General features: G+C 40.2%; 1 protein-coding gene across 3 annotated transcripts in view; it reads left to right on the top strand.

Moving 5' to 3' along the window:
- POLR3B (RNA polymerase III subunit B) overlaps nt 1-19,495 on the top strand; it is a 527,519-nt gene that overhangs the window by 401,049 nt on the left and 106,975 nt on the right. The gene's annotated exons all lie outside the window — the stretch shown is intronic.

Raw genomic sequence — 19,495 nt, 5'->3', positions numbered from 1 at the left:
TGTTCATTCAGGTTTGGGATTTACTCATGGGCCCTCCATGCCGGTCACCACAACCTTCTTGGATGCCCAATGCCGTTCTGTCACATCTGTTGTGTATTATAACCGCTGTTGCATGGAGGTTACCCTAGTAGTTTATTACCATTCGCTTTGCCTGTAGGGCGTCTCTGTGCATATCCCATGCTTTATTTTAAAAATCTGCTAGCATTTTGTATCCACCATCTCCTCTGGGAGACCATTCTATGCATCCATCATGATATCCATGAAGAAATATTTTCTGATCTTGCTCCTGTATCTCTTGTTCTAGAGCAGTGGTTCTCAATCCTGTTGTCAAGCACTTCCTTGCCAAACTGGTTTTCAGGCTATAAGAAACCTAAGAATTACCATACTGGGTCGGACCAGATGTTCCTTGAACCCTGCTTATTGTCTCCGACAGAGGCTATTCAGGTCACAAGTACCTGGCAGGAACCCAAAGAATAGATCCAATACTTCTTGTTAATAACCAGGGATTAGCAGTGACCTTTCCATGTCTATGTGACTAATAATGGTTTATGGAATTTTCCTCCAGCAGCTTTTCTAAACCTCTTTTAATCCCAGCTATGATGTTTTCACCACATCCTCTAGCAACAATTTATTTAAATGGACTGCTACTTATTACTATCTGAACAGGTAAATAACTTCCCCACCACTCAAGATTTTAGAAACCTCATTGTATTTCTGCTCATTCGTCTCTTCTCCAGGCTGAAGACCCCTAACCTATTTAGTTTTCCCTCAATGGGAAGCCATTCCATCCACTTTATCTTTGGTTACCCTTCTCTGTACCTTCTATAGCAGAAATAGAAAAGGTACAGAGAAGAGCAACCAAAATGGAGAACGGTAAAGTGGTGTGCCCTGGGGATCTGTACTGGGACCTGTGTTTAATCCATTCATTAAAGATCTGGAAAAGGGAGCAACAAGTGAAGTGATCAGATCTGCAGATAACACAAAAATTTTAAAGTAGTTAAAACACAAACAGACTGAGGGAACTGCAGGACTTTGTGAGACTAGGGAACTGGCACCTAAATGGCAGATGATATTTAATTTGGACAAGTGCAAAGTGATGCACATAGGGAAAAATAATGGAAGCTATAGATGTGCAATGCTTGATTTCAAAATTAGGAGTAACTATCTAGAAGGGGGATCTTGTAGTCATTATGGACAGTACATTAAAATTCTCAGCTGAATGTGCTATGGCAATTGAAAAAGCAAATAGAATGTTTGGAATTATTTGGAAAGGAATGAAGAATAAAATTGTGAATATCATAATGCCTCTGTATAGATCTACTGTGCAATCAAACCTTGAATACTGTGTGCAGTTCTGGATGCTCCCGTCTTAAGAAAGAGACAGAGAAGGGCAACAGAAATAATAGGGATGGAACAGCTGCGTTATGAAGACAGGACAGACAGGTTAGGGCTTTTCAGCTTGGAGAAGAGATGATTGAGATGTGGATATGATAGAAGTTTATTCAGCCATGAATGAGATGCAACAGGTAAATAAGGAACAGTTATTTATCTTTTAAAATAGTACTAGGCCTAAGGGATACTCTAGGAAACTAGCAGGTAGTAGATTTAAAATAAACTGGAGAAAGTATGTTGGGGGGGGGTTTCACTCAGTGCATAATGAAGCTGTGGAATTTGGTGCTGGTGGACATGGTCATATTTGAGCAAACAGAATATTACTCTAATATGTGAGGGTTTCTCTAATAATCCTTCCATCTTTATGGTTTTGTTATTCCCTTGGTTTAAAGGAGGATGTGGTCAAGCATAAAGCTTAGTGGGGTTTAAAAGAGGTTTGGACACTTTCCTTGAGGAAAAGTTCATAAGCACTTATTTGCCAGGTGAATTTGAGCAGAGCCACAGCCTGTCCCTGTGAGTGAGAAACAGGAAACTGGATCTTCTGTTTGCAATTTGTTGGGTACTTCCTAAAGAATCGGATTGGCCACCATCGGAGATAGGATGCTGGGATCAATGGATCTTTCATCCGACCCAGCAAGGCACGTCTTATGTTTTAAAAGGATTATATGAGAAATGCACCTAGTTATCTGAAATCAGTTCTCTCTTAGTATGTTCCTAGCTGTCTGTTATGATCATCTTGTCAGTCCCAGTTATGTGTACTTTCCTTCAAACAGTCATTTAGTTAACTCGTTTGAAAACCTTTGCAATTGCTGGTCATATTTGTGGAATGCACTTCTGTTAGAATTACAATTGGAAGAGTTATTTAACCTTCCAGCAAAAAATTAAGGGCATTCTTTTACTAAAGCTTTTGCAAATGACTAAGGGCCTTATTTTATAAGGCAATCGCATGCTTGCGCTACCATTGCTACCAGCGCAAGCGTGCGATAACTAGAAACCGTAGCGCACGCCTGCGAAGGGGACATCAGGGCGGAGTCGGCCCTGGAAGAGGAGGAGTCGGGGCGTCACCGGGGCCGACTCCACGAAGACGGCGCAGACAGCGAAAAGGTAAGGAGCCTTTTTGCTGTCTATTTCGTGCCGAGTAACTACACCTTTTATGGTGTAGTTATTCGGTGCATCGCCGGCAGCAATCGCACTGCGGCTGTGCAGTCGCTGCCGGCTAGTGCAGGACTGGGCCCCCCCCCCCCCCCCCCCGCCCCCTGTTAAAACCGGATTTTCTAAGTTCTGCGAACTTACAAAATCCGCCCTAAATTTGTAGCCAATTGGAATGCTGTTGATGGTAAAATTGTTAATCCCTGTACATTTTTAGCGATGATATTCTCTTGTGCTGGGCACTGTTAGGGGATATTATGATGGTTGCTACAATTGTAATATGGTGTTTTATGTTATGTGGTGGTGTGTTTTATTTTGCTTCTGTTTTATTGTTAACCACTGAGGATAATTTGTTAGGAACAGTGGGATATTAATATTTTTAAATATACAATTTTATTTATCTTTATAATCACTATTGCCAAGTGGATCCACTATTTTTATGCCTTTCACTATGTCCTGCATTCACTAAGAACTAGGTCTAAAGTAATTCCTTTCTTGTCAGTTCTAGTTACTGCATGAAGCAGTCATTTATGGCATCTAGGAATTTTACCTCCCTAGCATGTCGGGAAGTGACATTTACCCAATCAATACTTGGGTAACTGAAATCTCCCATTATTATTGTGTTGCTGCTTTTATTAGCCTGCTAAATTTGTATTAGCATTTTACAGTTTGTTTCCTCATCCTGGCAAGGCGGGTGGTAGAATACCTTTTTTGAACCCAGCTACACTAACTGCACTAACCACATCCTCTGGCAACAAATTCCAGAGGTTTATTGTGTGTTGAGTGAAAAAGAATTTTCTCCGATTAGTCTTAAATGTGCTACTTGCTAACTTCATGGAATGCTCCCTAGTCCTTCTATTATTCGAAAGTGTAAATAACCGATTCACATCTATTATTTATTTTATTTATTTATTTTATTTGGTATTTTTTATATACCGATATCCGTTTGCACATCGTATCGGTTAACATAGAACTAAAATGGCATCACCATGAAACAATGGTGAGGCCTTTACAAGGAACAGGAGCAACAACTAGGTTAAATAGACTTATATAAGGAACAATGTACAAGAACAATGTACAAGAACAATGTACAAGAACAAAGTACAGGAACAATGTACAAGATTGATTATATATGGGGGGTTATTAGCAGTTTAAAGTTGGCATTGAGGAGTAACGTTATTTACAGGATGACATTGAGGAATAGTGGATGAAAGTGAGATGTGTTGAGGCACATCAACGGATAACATTGATGTGGAGATTATGAAAGGCAAAGGAAGAGGAAAGAGGTAAGATTGATTAATTAGAAAATAGAGAAAGCAAAAGTAGATCAGAAATTGTATATATACATGTGGACGACCATAGTGAAATTCTAATATTTACAGCTCTGCAAATTTACAATTATCAGTGGGAGGAAGTTGCTGGAAAGGCTTGTAAAAACAGCCAATATCTACTCGTTCAAGACCTCTATCATATCCCCCCTCAGCCATCTCTTCTCCAATCTGAACAGCCCTAACCTCTTTAACCTTTCCTCATAGGGGAGCTGTTCCATCCCCTTTATCATTTTGGTCGCTCTTCTCTGTACCTTCTCCATCGCAACTAAATCTTTTTTGAGATGCGGCGACCAGAATTGTACACAGTATTCAAGGTGCGGTCTCACCATGGAGCAATATCAGGATATATCTCTCTGTCAGGATATACTAATTTGTCGGTATCCTTTGAAGATTTTGCCCTCTGAATTGTGCATTTCGGAGTGAGTATCTGTTTTCCTCCATGATTTAGTTTAAAAGCTTCTCTATTTTCCTTTTGAAATGTTATTGCCAGCAGTTGGGTTCCACCCTGGTTGAGGTGGAGCCCATCCTGTCAAAACAGCTCCCCCTTTGTTAGGAACTGTTCTCCAGTTCCTAACAAATATAAAGCCTTCTTCCCATCACCAGCCTGTCTCTGGGGTCCTGTGTGTGTCTGAGAATGCAGCCCTGGAGATTCTGTATTTCAATTTCCTTCCTAAATTTAGCCCCCATGACCTCCCTTTTGCCCCTTCCTATGTGATTACTATCCACATGTACCACTACATGCGCACCTTTAATCAAATTATTCACCAAAGTGCTTCCAACACCTGACTCTACACTAATTGTAGGAGACTTTAACCTACATGTAGATAAAACACCAAAAACCACTGCCTGCAAAATCTTTTTAGACACAATAGAAGCAATGGGATGGTCACAATTTGTAACCAACCCCACTCACAAAGCAGGACATACCCTAGATCTAATATTTGCCAACAATAATTGTCTAATCAAAACCCTTCACAAAATATTGCCCTGGTCTGATTACTCTTCAGAACCATAAAACACCTAATCAAGGACCCATCTTCGTCCATCCCAAGTAACTACATCTTCTCAAAAAATGCTTGCAATGAATGTTACCTCATTGTTAGATAAAATCAATAAGGTAAAAACACAATTATCAACTTGCTCGCCGACTAAATAACCTGAAGAAAAGCATGTGCAGCCTAAATGGAACTCATTTGACATAGTCACTAAAATGGAAATAAATCAAATCATTACACAATTAAGCCAGCTATCCATCCATTAGACCTAATTCCGGCGAGTTCCCTGAAAATAGTACATGACATAATCACTAAAACAAATAAGAACATAAGAAAATGCCATACTGGGTCAGACCAAGGGTCCATCAAGCCCAGCATCCTGTTTCCAACAGTGGCCAATCCAGGCCATAAGAACCTGGCAAGTACCCAAAAACTAAGTCTATTCCATGTAACCATTGCTAATGGCAGTGGCTATTCTCTAAGTGAACTTAATAGCAGGTAATGGACTTCTCCTCCAAGAACTTATCCAATCCTTTTTTAAACACAGCTATACTAACTGCACGAACCACATTCTCTGGCAACAAATTCCAGAGTTTAATTGTGCGTTGAGTAAAAAAGAACTTTCTCCGATTAGTTTTAAATGTGCCCCATGCTAACTTCATGGAGTGTCCCCTAGTCTTTCTACTATCCGAAAGAGTAAATAACCGATTCACATCTACCCGTTCTAGACCTCTCATGATTTTAAACACCTCTATCATATCCCCCCTCAGTCGTCTCTTCTCCAAGCTGAAAAGTCCTAACCTCTTTAGTCTTTCCTCATAGGGGAGTTGTTCCATTCCCCTTATCATTTTGGTAGCCCTTCTCTGTACCTTCTCCATTGCAATTATATCTTTTTTGAGATGCGGCGACCAGAATTGTACACAGTATTCAAGGTGCGGTCTCACCATGGAGCGATACAGAGGCATTATGACATTTTCCGTTTTATTCATCATTCCTTTTCTAATAATTCCCAACATTCTGTTTGCTTTTTTGACTGCCGCAGCACACTGAACCGACGATTTCAATGTGTTATCCACTATGACACCTAGATCTCTTTCTTGGGTTGTAGCACCTAATATGGAACCCAACATCGTGTAATTATAGCATGGGTTATTTTTCCCTATATGCATCACCTTGCACTTATCCACATTAAATTTCATCTGCCATTTGGATGCCCAATTTTCCAGTCTCACAAGGTCTTCCTGCAATTTATCACAATCTGCTTGTGATTTAACTACTCTGAACAATTTTGTGTCATCTGCAAATTTGATTCTCACTCGTCGTATTTCTTTCCAGATCATTTATAAATATATTGAACAGTAAGGGTCCCAATACAGATCCCTGAGGCACTCCACTGTCCACTCCCTTCCACTGAGAAAATTGCCCATTTAATCCTACTCTCTGTTTCCTGTCTTTTAGCCAATCACAACCATAATCAACCACTCGCTCTCAGAAGGATTGGTCCCTTATAGGGCAAAACAAGTTGTGATCAAACCAATCCTAAAAAAACAAAACAGGCAGAATTGATGATTGGGAGAATTACAGACCAATATCCAACTTACCTTTTATTGCAAAAATTCTAGAAAAGGCAGTGTTTTCTCAGTTGGAAAACCACCTAGAAGACATTGATACTCTGTACCCAAACCAATTCAGTTTCAGCAAAGATCGCTCAACAGAAACTCTACTAATATCTTTAATGGACACTGTACTACAGGGGTTTGACAATGATGAATCTTATATCCCGTTTTTAATAAATTTAAAAGCAGCCTTCGACACTGTGAACCATACCCTGCTTTTCCATCAGATGAGAAAAATTGGAATAGATGGAAGTGTTCTCAAATGGTTTTCTTCCTTCCTAGTTGATAAGACATTCCAAGTCAAACTGGGCAACCACATATCTGACCCTTTCCCAATCAATACAGGTGTTCCCCAGGGTTCAGCACTATCAGCAACACTTTTTTTTTAATTAATATTTAATTGGATTTCAACAAGATACTTTGAAAATATCCATCAAGAAAACATATTGGAATTACAATCAAAACAGCAGAATTATCCCTTTCACCAAAATATTCCAATAGAGTAGTCCCCAATCATTGTGGAGATTTCAGGCAGACCAAAAGATCAAAAGAAATCTGTAAGAAATACAGTGATGAGAGAGAAATTAACTTAATTTCATATATACCTTTCACAACGATCATATTATATACACATTTTCACTTCCCTTTGTCTACTAAAAATGTCTCAAGGTGGGAAGGATCTTGAAATATAAGCTTGTTCTTCTGATATGTAACTAGACATTTGCAGGTAACTTTAAGAAAAATAGCACCCCCAAAGATAAAACTCTTGGCTTCAATGACAAAAATAGTTTCCTCCTCAACTGAGTATATCTAGCAGCATCAGGAAATATTTGAATTTTCTGACCACAAAAAGGAATACCTTTATTTTTAAAAATATTTTGAAGCACCAAATTTTTATCTTGTTCACTATATAATGATACCAAAAGAGAATCTCTGAGTATATCATCAATAGAAGCCTCCAAGAAAGAGGTCAACTTAGGACTATCCCCTTGCAATATATACATCCTTCCTTCTGACCTAATCCTAAACCTAGGAACATAATACATTTTTTAAATAATCATATCTTTTACAGAGGAAATAGCTAAAACTTCACCAAGATATTTTTTAATCAATTCAGTAGCTGATAGTAACCTTGATACAGGAAAATTTAGGAAACGAAGATTCTTTATACGAATCTCATTTTCCAAATTTTCATATTGTTTTTGTAACATTAGACTATCCTTTATAAAGGAAGCATTAGAAAATTGTAAAGAGGATATTTGAGATGTTATAGACATTGAAGTAGCTTCCAAATGAATTAAATGTGTACCATGATCAGCAAGATCATTCTTAGTCTCAACTGAGAAATTACCAAACTGCGATATTGAATAGGACAATGATTTTTTTTCCATATTAATAAGTACCTTCCACACATCTGCTAAGGTTACATTCTTGGGAATCAATGGACTCTAAGCCAAAACTTCCTAATTGTAATGATGATCCCACTAGGTAAAGTCCAAAGTCCCCTTAAACTCCCAGTTGCTCAATAGTATCTGCCATATCAACTTTCTAAATTTAAGTTTAAATTTTGCTGTAAAGTCTGAGAACTAGTAGCAGGAGAGTCCAATGGTGTGTGAGGTAGCAGCAGTTGGCCAGGACTATCTAAGGACCCAGACGAAAAGGAAATTTCAGAAAAAGATTGACTCACCCTTCGAGCCACATGTGAGTCCATAGGTCCTCTCATAACCGGTAAATCAGACAATGATGCAAAAAATTTGGTCTTCCTCTTCCTTCCCATATATCTTCCAGAAGTAAAATCTACGTAAGAAAAAAATAAAACGCTAGAAAGGGCATGCCCTTTTGGCACGCGGCTTCGGAAGCGCGCTGGCAGCTGCACACCTTAGCCTGTCAGGCTTTATCGGATTGTCTGTCCCCTGGAGATGACATCATCAGGGTTTGAGAGTGTCCCACAGCACAGCAGGGCTCAGATAAAAGGAGCCCTCAGTTCAATCCTCTAGTCGACCTCCCGAACGGGAGGGTGTTCTATCTGAATTCCCCCAGCAACACTTTTCAACATTTATATGCCTCCTTTGTGTACAATATTAACAAATCTAGGAATCAACTTCTTCTTATACGCTGATGACATAGAGTTCTACGTTCCTTTCACCAAATCAATTGAAAATACAGCGTCAACACTGTCAACATACATGAAGGCAATACAGCAAGAACTGACACAACTTAAACTAACAGTAAACACAAATAAAACTGAAATCGTATGGCTACGGAGAAACGCCGCCACACCTAGAACTAGGTAATCTTCAGAACACACCCTCAAGTACAAGACCTAGGAATACAGATCGATGAGAACATAACAATGAAAAAATACATAAACAAATTAATTAAAACAGGATACTTCCAAGCTGCAAATTTTACATCGGTTGAAACCATTACTAACATTCCAGGAATGTAGATAGCTGGGTGGCTGGTGGGTGTGAGGATCGCCTGGTAACTTGCCTACCTGGTGTGAAGGTGGCGGACCTCACGCGTCACCTAGATAGGATTTTAGACAGTGCTGGGGAGGAGCCGGCTGTCGTGGTACATGTGGGCACCAACAACATAGGAAAATGTGGGAGGGAGGGTCTGGAAGCCAAATTTAGGCTCTTAGGTAGAAAGCTTAAATCCAGAACCTCCAGGGTAGCATTCTCTGAAATGCTCCCTGTTCCACGCGCAGGTCCCCAGAGGCAGGCAGAGCTCCGGAGTCTCAATGCGTGGATGAGACGATGGTGCAAGGAAGAGGGATTCAGTTTTGTTAGGAACTGGGGAACCTTTTGGGGAAGGGGGAGTCTCTTCCGAAGGGATGGGCTCCACCTTAACCAGGGTAGAACCAGACTGCTGGCACTAACCTTTAAAAAGGAGACAGAGCAGCTTTTAAACTAGAACAAAGGGGAAAGCCGACAATCGCTCAGCAGCGCATGGTTCGGAGAGAGGTATCTTTAAAGGATACTAATGATGCATTAGAATTAGGGCATCCCGACAGTGAGGTTCCAATAATTAGAAAAGTAGTCCAAGTGCCTGTAACTAAAAACTCACCTGAGCTAAAAAATTCTAACTTATCCCTATCAATTAAAAAGCAGAATGAAAATACAAACAAAAAACAAACTTTGAAATGTTTGTATGCTAATGCCAGAAGTCTAAGAAGTAAGATGGGAGAATTAGAATGTATAGCAGTGAATGATGACATAGATTTAATTGGCATCTCAGAGAAATGATGGAAAGAGGATAACCAATGGGACAGTGCTATACCAGGGTACAAATTATATCGCAATGACAGAGAGGAGCACTCGGGAGGAGGTGTGGCGCTTTATGTCCGAGATGGCATAGAGTCCAACAGGATAAACATCCTGCATGAGACTAAATACAAAATTGAATCTTTATGGGTAGAAATCCCTTGTGTGTCGGGGAAGACTATAGTGATAGGGGTATACTACCATCCACCTGGTCAAGATGGTGAGATGAACAGTGAAATGCTAAGAGAAATTAGGGAAGCTAACCAAATTGGTAGTGCAGTAATAATGGGAGACTTCAATTACTTTAAGCGGAGAAATGGTGTCTGGTCCGAAATCATAGTGGACCTTCAGTTTCTATAAAGTCACCTCAGCAACATTTGGCGATTTCTAAAGTAACAATGTCGTGGAAGACTTCCTGTCTGTAAGATGCGTGGGGAGTGCTAGATCAGGAGAGTCAGAAAAAATTCATGTCTCTGAAGCAGCAGTGTTGCGAAACGCGCGCGTCGGGACTATTGACCCCGACAGCCACCGAAGGGAAGTTATATCTCCTATTTTAATATATAAGGTTATAAAAAAGTTAAAAAATTGAATACTTGAATACTGGACTTCTTTGGACCGATGATTAAAAGTGACCCAACAAATTGCATAAAATACAAGTTTTAACTTGCAAGCAGAGTGGGTGGTATGATGGTCCCTAATTTCTTATAATTGTATATCTCTTTGAATGTATAAGAACATTACATACAGCATTACAGATTGAAAAAATATTGAACCACGTTTCTACTTATTTATTTATTTATTTATTTAAAAACTTTTATATACCGGTATTAGTATGCATACATCATACCGGTTTACAATGTAACTTGTATGTTACATTAATTGTGGGTCTATAGACTAAGAGATATTTTTGTATCTAGACTTCAATTACCCCAATATTGACTGGGTAAATGTATCATCGGGTCACGCTAGAGAGATAACATTCCTGGATGGAATAAATGATAGCTTTATGGAGCAATTGGTTCAGGAACCGACGAGAGAGGGAGCAATTTTAGATCTAATTCTCAGTGGAGCACAGGACTTGGTGAGAGAGGCATGGTTAAAAGGGGAGGTGAAAGAAGCTATTTTAGCCAAAAGATCTTCATTCAAAAATTGGAAGAAGGATCCAACAGAAGAAAATAGGATTTATTTATTTATTTATTTATAGCTTTTCTATACCGACTTTCCAATAACAGAATTACTGATCAATTCGGTTTACATTTTAAACTTTAACAGTGACAAGTAATTGTCTTACAATGAACAGGAAGAAATAACTTGGAAATAAATATATGGGGATAATAACATAGATACAATATATAGCCTAATGTAGGCAAAGGCATAAAAACATAGGCACAAGGACTGCCAAGGATTTGAATTGAATTGATGAGTTCTTTGGGGTATTATTTGTGTTGTTCATTGGGGTATTCTTTGGGGTTCGAGGAATGTTTAGAGTTGAACTTGTTTCTTTCTTATATAGATCTCTTGTCGGTTGTTTGAAAAACCTGAGTTTTTAAGTAGTTCTCTTATAGATTGATTGAAAAAGACCTAAAGGGGACCTTGGCAGAGATGAATTCAGCCAGCTGAAATTATGGAAAAGCTTGGATAAAGCATAAACGTTGGCAAGTTAAATGTAAGACATTGATAAGACAGGCTAAGAGAGAATTTGAAAAGAAGTTGGCTGTAGAGGCAAAAACTCACAGTAAAAACTTTTTTAAATGTATCCGAAGCAGAAAGCCTGTGAGGGAGTCAGTTGGACCGTTAGATGATCGAGGGGTTAAAGGGGCACTTAGAGAAGATAAGGCCATCGCGGAAAGATTAAATGATTTCTTTGCTTCGGTGTTTACTGAAGGGGATGTTGGGGAGGTACCCGTAATGGAGAAGGTTTTCATGGGTAATGATTCAGTGGACTGAATCAAATCACGGTGAACCTAGAACTTTCTGCTCCTTACTGATATGTTTATTGACTATGTTGTTATTGTTTAAAACTATTGTTCGATGTAAACCGAATTGATTTGATCGGTATCAAGAAATTCGGTATAGAAAAGCCCTAAATAAAATAAATAAATAAATAAAACTAATCGGAGAAAGTTCTTTTTTACTCAACGCACAATTAAACTCTGGAATTTGTTGCCAGAGGATGTGGTTAGTGCAGTTAGTATAACTGTGTTTAAAAAAGGATTGGATAAGTTCTTGGAGGAGAAGTCCATTACCTGCTATTAAGTTCACTTAGAGAATAGCCACTGCCATTAGCAATGGTAACATGGAATAGACTTCGTTTTTGGGTACTTGCCAGGTTTTTATGGCCTGGATTGGCTACTGTTGGAAACAGGATGCTGGGCTTGATGGACCCTTGGTCTGACCCAGTATGGCATTTTCTTATGTTCTTATGTTAGAAGATGTGGTAGGCCTGATTGACAAACTGAAGAGTAGTAAATCACCTGGACCGGATGGTATACACCCCAGAGTTCTGAAGGAACTCAAAAATGAAATTTCAGACCTATTAGTAAAAATTTGTAACTTATCATTAAAATCATCCATTGTACCTGAAGACTGGAGGATAGCAAATGTAACCCCAATATTTAAAAAGGGCTCCAGGGGCGATCCGGGAAACTACAGACCGGTTAGCCTGACTTCAGTGCCAGGAAAAATAGTGGAAAGTGTTCTAAACATCAAAATCACAGAAGATATAGAAAGACATGGTTTAATGGAACAAAATCAGCATGGCTTTACCCAAGGCAAGTTTTGCCTCACAAATCTGCTTCACTTTTTTGAAGGAGTTAATAAACATGTGGATAAAGGTGAACCGGTAGATGTAGTATACTTGGATTTTCAGAAGGCGTTTGACAAAGTTCCTCATGAGAGGCTTCTAGGAAAAGTAAAAAGTCATGGGATAGGTGGCGATGTCCTTTCGTGGATTGCAAACTGGCTAAAAGACAGGAAACAGAGTGTAGGATTAAATGGACAATTTTCTCAGTGGAAGGGAGTGGGCAGTGGAGTGCCTCAGGGATCTGTATTGGGACCCTTACTTTTCAATATATTTATAAATGATCTGGTAAGAAAAACGACGAGTGAGATAATCAAATTTGCAGATGACACAAAATTGTTCAGAGTAGTTAAATCACAAGCAGATTGTGATAAATTGCAGGAAGACCTTGTGAGACTGGAAAATTGGGCATCAAATGGCAGATGAAATTTAATGTGGATAAGTGCAAGGTGATGCATATAGGGAAAAATAACCCATGCTATAATTACACAATGTTGGGTTCCATATTAGGTGCTACAACCCAAGAAAGAGATCTAGGCGTCATAGTGGATAACACATTGAAATCGTCGGTACAGTGTGCTGCGGCAGTCAAAAAAGCAAACAGAATGTTGGAAATTATTAGAAAGGGAATGGTGAATAAAACGGAAAATGTCATAATGCCTCTGTATCGCTCCATGGTGAGACCGCACCTTGAATATGTGTACAATTCTGGTCGCCGCATCTCAAAAAAGATATACAGCAAAACAACTACCTCTCAGCACTCTACATTAAAGCAAAAGACTCACAAAGACTGCCTTCTCCCCCCGGTCCATCAACAGCACAAACGCAGCACCACTACAACACAAGCGCTACACGCTAAAATGTTCCCCACCTTCCCAATACCTATTTTACAACACAGCCTGTCAGCAATAGGAAAACCTAACAGATCATTCATACTACAACACAAACGACAGGCGCTACACCGAAACCTTAAATCATTCACCCCAATTTTGATAACACCCATCACCCAACTCTTAGGCCTCACTGTATTCTCACTTTCACTATTCAATGCACAATCTCTGTCCAAGAAATCTCTAATCCTCAACGACTATCTCCTTGATACCAAACCAGATATATGTGCTATAACAGAAACATGGCTCAAACCCACGGACACAGCAATTATAAACCAACTCCCCACATCAAACTACGACATCTTCTCCATCCCCCGACTGAAAAAAAGAGGAGGAGGACTCCTATTTACATCAAAAAAAGACCTCGGGTTCATCCAGCACCCATACAACTCAGACTCTAAGCTAGAAATGGGTCTCTTCACCTCGGAACAACTACAAATCCTACTCGTCTACGCCCCTCCGGGCTTCCTTGCGACAGACCCCTCCCCCTTAGTAGAGGAAATCACAACCCTCATCAAACTGGACGCTCCAGCAATTATCCTAGGAGATTTTAATCTGCATGTGGACAACCCTACCCCATCATCCAGCTGTGAATCCTTTCTCTCAGCCCTGGGTTTCAAACAATTAGTTACCAAACCCACACACAAAGCAGGCCACACGCTGGATCTTATCTTTATTAACCCAGGCATCAAACATTCTTCACGCCTCAAAAGCAAGAAGGTCCCTTGGTCTGATCACTCACTTATCTCAACCGCATTCTCATTGAATAAACCCTCCACCTCCAAAGGGCCCTCACCATCTTTCCCATACAGAAGATCCTGCTCTACAGAAGACCTCAGCTCACACCTAGCCTCTCAACTTCCATCCATTGATCTCTCAAACCCGAACACAGCTCTCCGCTCTTGGAAAGCCATCACAGATTCCATAGCCGACAAGCTATGTCCGCTAGCAACCAAAAAATCACTCCCAAATGCCTCCAAAAGACAACCATGGTTCACGGAAGAACTAAGAAAGCTAAAACAAAATCTAAGACAGAAAGAGAGCGACTGGCGCAAATCCCCAAGCACCAATACACGATCCATCTACAAAGCCACCCTCCATCAATACAAGTCAACTACCTCTAAATCCAAAAGGGACTACTATGCATCCAAGATTCACCACTTAATCTTCGACGCAAAAGCCCTCTTCGCCTATGTCTCCAATCTCACCCAAATCATCCCACAGGAGATTCCCAACGACCTAGCACAACCCAAAGCTGAAGAACTTGCTCTTCATTTTCACAACAAAGTCAACAGCCTTCTAACTCATCTGCCTTCTAATCCCACCGACCCTGCTCTTTACCAGTCTCTTCAACAATCATCCCCCAACAACAATGGTCTGGAAACACTTGAACCCATCTCTATCTTAGAGATACAAACTCTTATAAGAAGAATGAAACCTTCCTCCCATCCTTTGGATACTATCCCCACCAAACTGCTCCTGGCCATCCCTGACTCCATCGCTAAAACATTGTCGGACATCATAAACTGCTCACTCTCCCAAGGACTATATCCTGACGACCTCAAATTGGCCTCCATCAAACCTCTACTCAAGAAACCCAACTTGGATCCTAAAGACCCCAACAACTTCCGTCCTATCGCCAATCTCCCATTCATAGCCAAGATTCTAGAAAAAGTTGTCAATACTCAACTCTCCGAATACATAGAAGAAAACAAAATCCTATTCCAATCACAATACGGATTTCGCAAATCACTGAACACAGAATCCCTCCTCATCTCCATGTCTGACTTCATATTAATGGGCCTTGACAAAGGCCAATCCTTCCTCTTAATTCTACTGGACCTATCAGCCGCCTTTGATACGGTCAATCATTCCATTCTCACTTCCATTCTGGCTTCTATAGGTATCTCAGGCACCGCTCTCTCATGGTTTAAATCTTTTCTCTCCAACAGAGGCTTCAAGGTTAAGATACAGAACAAAGAATCTTCACGAATGGACGCATCCATAGGAGTCCCTCAGGGCTCCTCACTGTCACCTACACTCTTTAACATTTATCTTTTACCTATCTGCCAACTCCTCTCCAACCTTAACCTCAAACATTTTCTCTACGCCGACAACATCCAGATCGTGATACCCATTAAAGAATCTTACACAAAAACATTGGTTCACTGGGAAAACTGTCTCTTCGAAATTAAACATCTCCTGGCTAACCTAAACCTAGTTTTAAACTCCTCTAAAACAGAACTGCTTCTCATCTCCCCAGATAACAATGCCATCTCTAATCCTCCAACTATCCCAACTACTACACAGGTGAGAGATCTAGGAGTATTAATTGATAACCGGATGAACCTTAAAGCTTACATCAACAGAACCACCAAGGACTGTTTCCACAAACTCCAAGTTCTGAAAAGAATTAGACCACTCTTCCACACTCAGGACTTCAGAACCATTCTACAAGCTATCATTTTTTCTAAGATCGATTACTGTAACTCTATCCTACTGGGCCTACCTTCCTCCTATACTAGACCCCTCCAGACGTTACAAAACGCTGCGGCAAGATTACTGACAAACTCCAGGAGGAGGGACCATATATCTCCAATCCTAAAAGATCTCCACTGGTTGCCTGTTCACTTTAGAATCCTCTACAAATCTCTTTCCATAATATACAAAACCATCCATCAACACACCCCACTCGACTTACAATTCCCATTCCAAATTTATAACTCCTCCAGACCAACAAGAGACACACTCAGAGGATCTCTTCAAGTGCCCCCAGCCAGAACTACCAAACACATTACCTTGAGAGATCGGGCCTTTTCAACAGCCGGCCCCCTTCTATGGAACTCCATCCCACCGGACCTTAGACAGGAGCCCAGCCTCCCAACCTTCAGGAAGAGACTTAAGACCTGGCTGTTTAAAAAAGCTTTCCCGGACACCGATTAATTCTATTCAGCCAGATTCTACCACTTCCACATGTAAAAATGTTATTACTAATGTAAATACCTATACCTAATGTTATTCTCTCCCTTTTCTTCTCTCCTCCCAGTTCTTTTACCTTGTTATTTGTAACTGCTTCCTTCTACACAAATAGGTTATTGAATTGTTCACTGTACACCCCTGTTATATGTAAACCGGCATGATGTGTTTGCAACATGAATGCCGGTATATAAAAATTTTAAATAAATAAATAAAATAAATATAATTGCGATGGAGAAGGTACAGAGAAGGGCTACCAAAATGATAAGGGGAATGGAACAGCTCCCCTATGAGGAAAGACTAAAGAGGTTAGGACTTTTCAGCTTGGAGAAGAGACTGCTGAGGGGGGATATGATAGAGGTGTTTAAAATCATGAGAGGTCAAGAACGGGTTGATATGAATTGGTTATTTACTCTTTCGGATAGTAGAAAGACTAGGGGGCACTCCATGAAGTTAGCATGGGGCACATTTAAAACTAATCGGAGAAAGTTCTTTTTTACTCAACGCACAATTAAACTCTGGAATTTGTTGCCAGAGGATGTGGTTAGTGCAGTTAGTATAGCTGTGTTTAAAAAAAGGATTGGATAAGTTCTTGGAGGAGAAGTCCATTACCTGCTATTAAGTTCACTTAGAGAATAGCCACTGCCATTAGCAATGGTTACATGGAATAGACTTGCCAGGTTGTTATGGCTTGGATTGGCTATTGTTGGAAACAGGATGCTGGGCTTGATGGACCCTTGGTCTGACCCAGTATGGCATTTTCTTATGTTCTTATGTTCTTAGGACTTCTGCACTGCTTTACAAACACTAATTTTCTCAAATATAGATTACTGCAGAGTAGTTCTTTATCATGCAAATAGTCTTTATTATGAAACTGTTATCGGACTTTAATGGCACTTCCTATAGATAGTATTAACTTATGCATTTTCCAAAGTTGTATATATATGCCTCACTGTAAACCGTTGTGATGGTATACTACTTAATGACGGTATATAAAAGATTTTAAATAAATAGTTAAATCTCAAAGCAGATTGTGATGAATTGCAGGATGACCTTGCGAGACTGGAAGATTGGGCTTCCAAATGGCAGATGAATTTTAACGTGGACAAGTGCAAAGTGATGCAAATAGGGAAAAATAAGCCTTGCTGTAGTTACACAATGTTAGGTATTATCTTAGGAGTTACCACCCAGGAAAGAGATCTAGGCGTCATAGTGGATAATACATTGAAATCATTGGCTCAGTGTGCTGCGGCAGTCAAAAAAGCAAACAGAATGTTAGGAATTATTAGGAAGGGAATGGATAATAAAACGGAAAATGTCATAATGCCTCTGTATCGCTCCATGGTGAGACCGCACCTTGAATACTGTGTACAATTCTGGTCACCACATCTCAAAAAAAGGATAGAGCTGCATCAGAGAAAGTGCAGAGAAAGGTGACCAAAATAAGAGGCATGGAACAGCTGCCCTATGAGGAAAGGCTAAACAAGATGGGACTGTTCAGTTTGGAGAAGATGACTGAGAGGGATGTGAGAGAAGTCTACAAAATAATGAAAGCACTTGAACAAGTTAATATAAATTGGTTATTTACTCTCTCAGATAATAGAAGTACCAGAGAGCACCCCATGAAGTTAGCAAGTAGCTCATTTAAAACAAATTGAATAAAACTATGTGCTGAGTGAAAAAGAATTAAGCTCTGGAATTCATTGCCAGAGGATGTGGTTACAGCAGTTAGTGTAACTGGGTTTAAAAAAATTTTGGATATGTTCCTAGAGGATAAATCCATAAACTGCTGTGATAGTAATTAATAAGCAATAGTAGCTTGTAATCAGTCTAATGTTTGGGTGCTTGCCAGGTACTTGTGACTTGGATTGGCCACTGTTGGAAACAGGATCCTGGGCTTGATGGACCCTTCATCTGACCCAGTATGGCATATCTAATATTCTTATGTTCCCTATTACTAGGCCTATCCTCTGGACTTCTAAAACCACTACAGTTACTGCAAAATGCCTCTGCAAGGCTTCTATTAGGGGGAAGGAAATTTGACCACATCACCCCATCGTTGATAGCCTCACTGGCTGCCAGTACAAGCCAGAATCCATTATAAAGTTCTAACTCTAATTTTTAACATCATCGACAGAAACCCCGGCTTAATAGGGGTGAATCTCCAACCATACACACCACAGCGAACACTAATATCACAAAATAAAGGGCTACTAACTGTGCCTACAATGCAAAGTACACATCTAATGCAAATAAGAGACTGAATGTTTTCCATAGCCGGCCCCAAACTGTGGAACTCACTACCAGAGACATTACGTCTGTTAACAGAGCTGAAAGCCTGGCTCTTCAAAAATGCATATGATCTAACATAATATATCAATAGGCAGAGAAATAAAATGGTAAACATAATCAATGTTAAAAGAATGTATGCGCAAGGCAATTCAAATGCACTAATGGACCGATTTTAAATGGCCAGCGCGTGTAAAAACAAAACAAAACCGGGGGTTATGCGCGTGGCTGGGCCTTGTACGCACTACGCATTTTAGAAGAGGCCCAGCTATGCGCATAACTACCGATATGCGCACAAGAGCCAGGCCTCTTCCAAGGGGCGGGCCAGGACAGCGCCATTCATTGCTTCCCGGACCCTTGTGCGCCGGCCGGCTACCGGTGCGTGCAATTTACTTCAGGTTGGGCCCTGAAGTAAGTATTGAAATCAAAAAAAAAGGAATCAGAATTTAGGGGTTGGGGAAGGAAGGTTAGGGTATGGGGTAGGGAGGTTCTCTCCTAGTCCGCTCCTTAATTGGGAACTAGGGAAGGCCGCAATGCGTGGCCGCGCGAATTTGCAGAATTTTACTCCCCCTTGCTCGTGTAGTTTATAAAATCCGGCACGCATGTGTGCGTGGCCCGCTGATTTATAACATGTGCGTGCATGTGTGCTCCCCGGGAAGCGCGCATACACGTACTAAAATCTACCCCTGTTAGGTTGACCTATAACACTGGGCAACAGATTTTCACAAAAGTCATGTTACGGAAATGAAATTAGTCAATTCTTATAAATTTCCATGTGCTAAACATGAATG

This window comes from Rhinatrema bivittatum, chromosome 4, assembly GCF_901001135.1.
Source record: "Rhinatrema bivittatum chromosome 4, aRhiBiv1.1, whole genome shotgun sequence".
NCBI classification, from domain to species: Eukaryota; Metazoa; Chordata; class Amphibia; order Gymnophiona; family Rhinatrematidae; genus Rhinatrema; species Rhinatrema bivittatum.
Note: the sequence above shows the minus strand (reverse complement) of the source record. Positions and strands in the feature narration are given on the sequence as shown.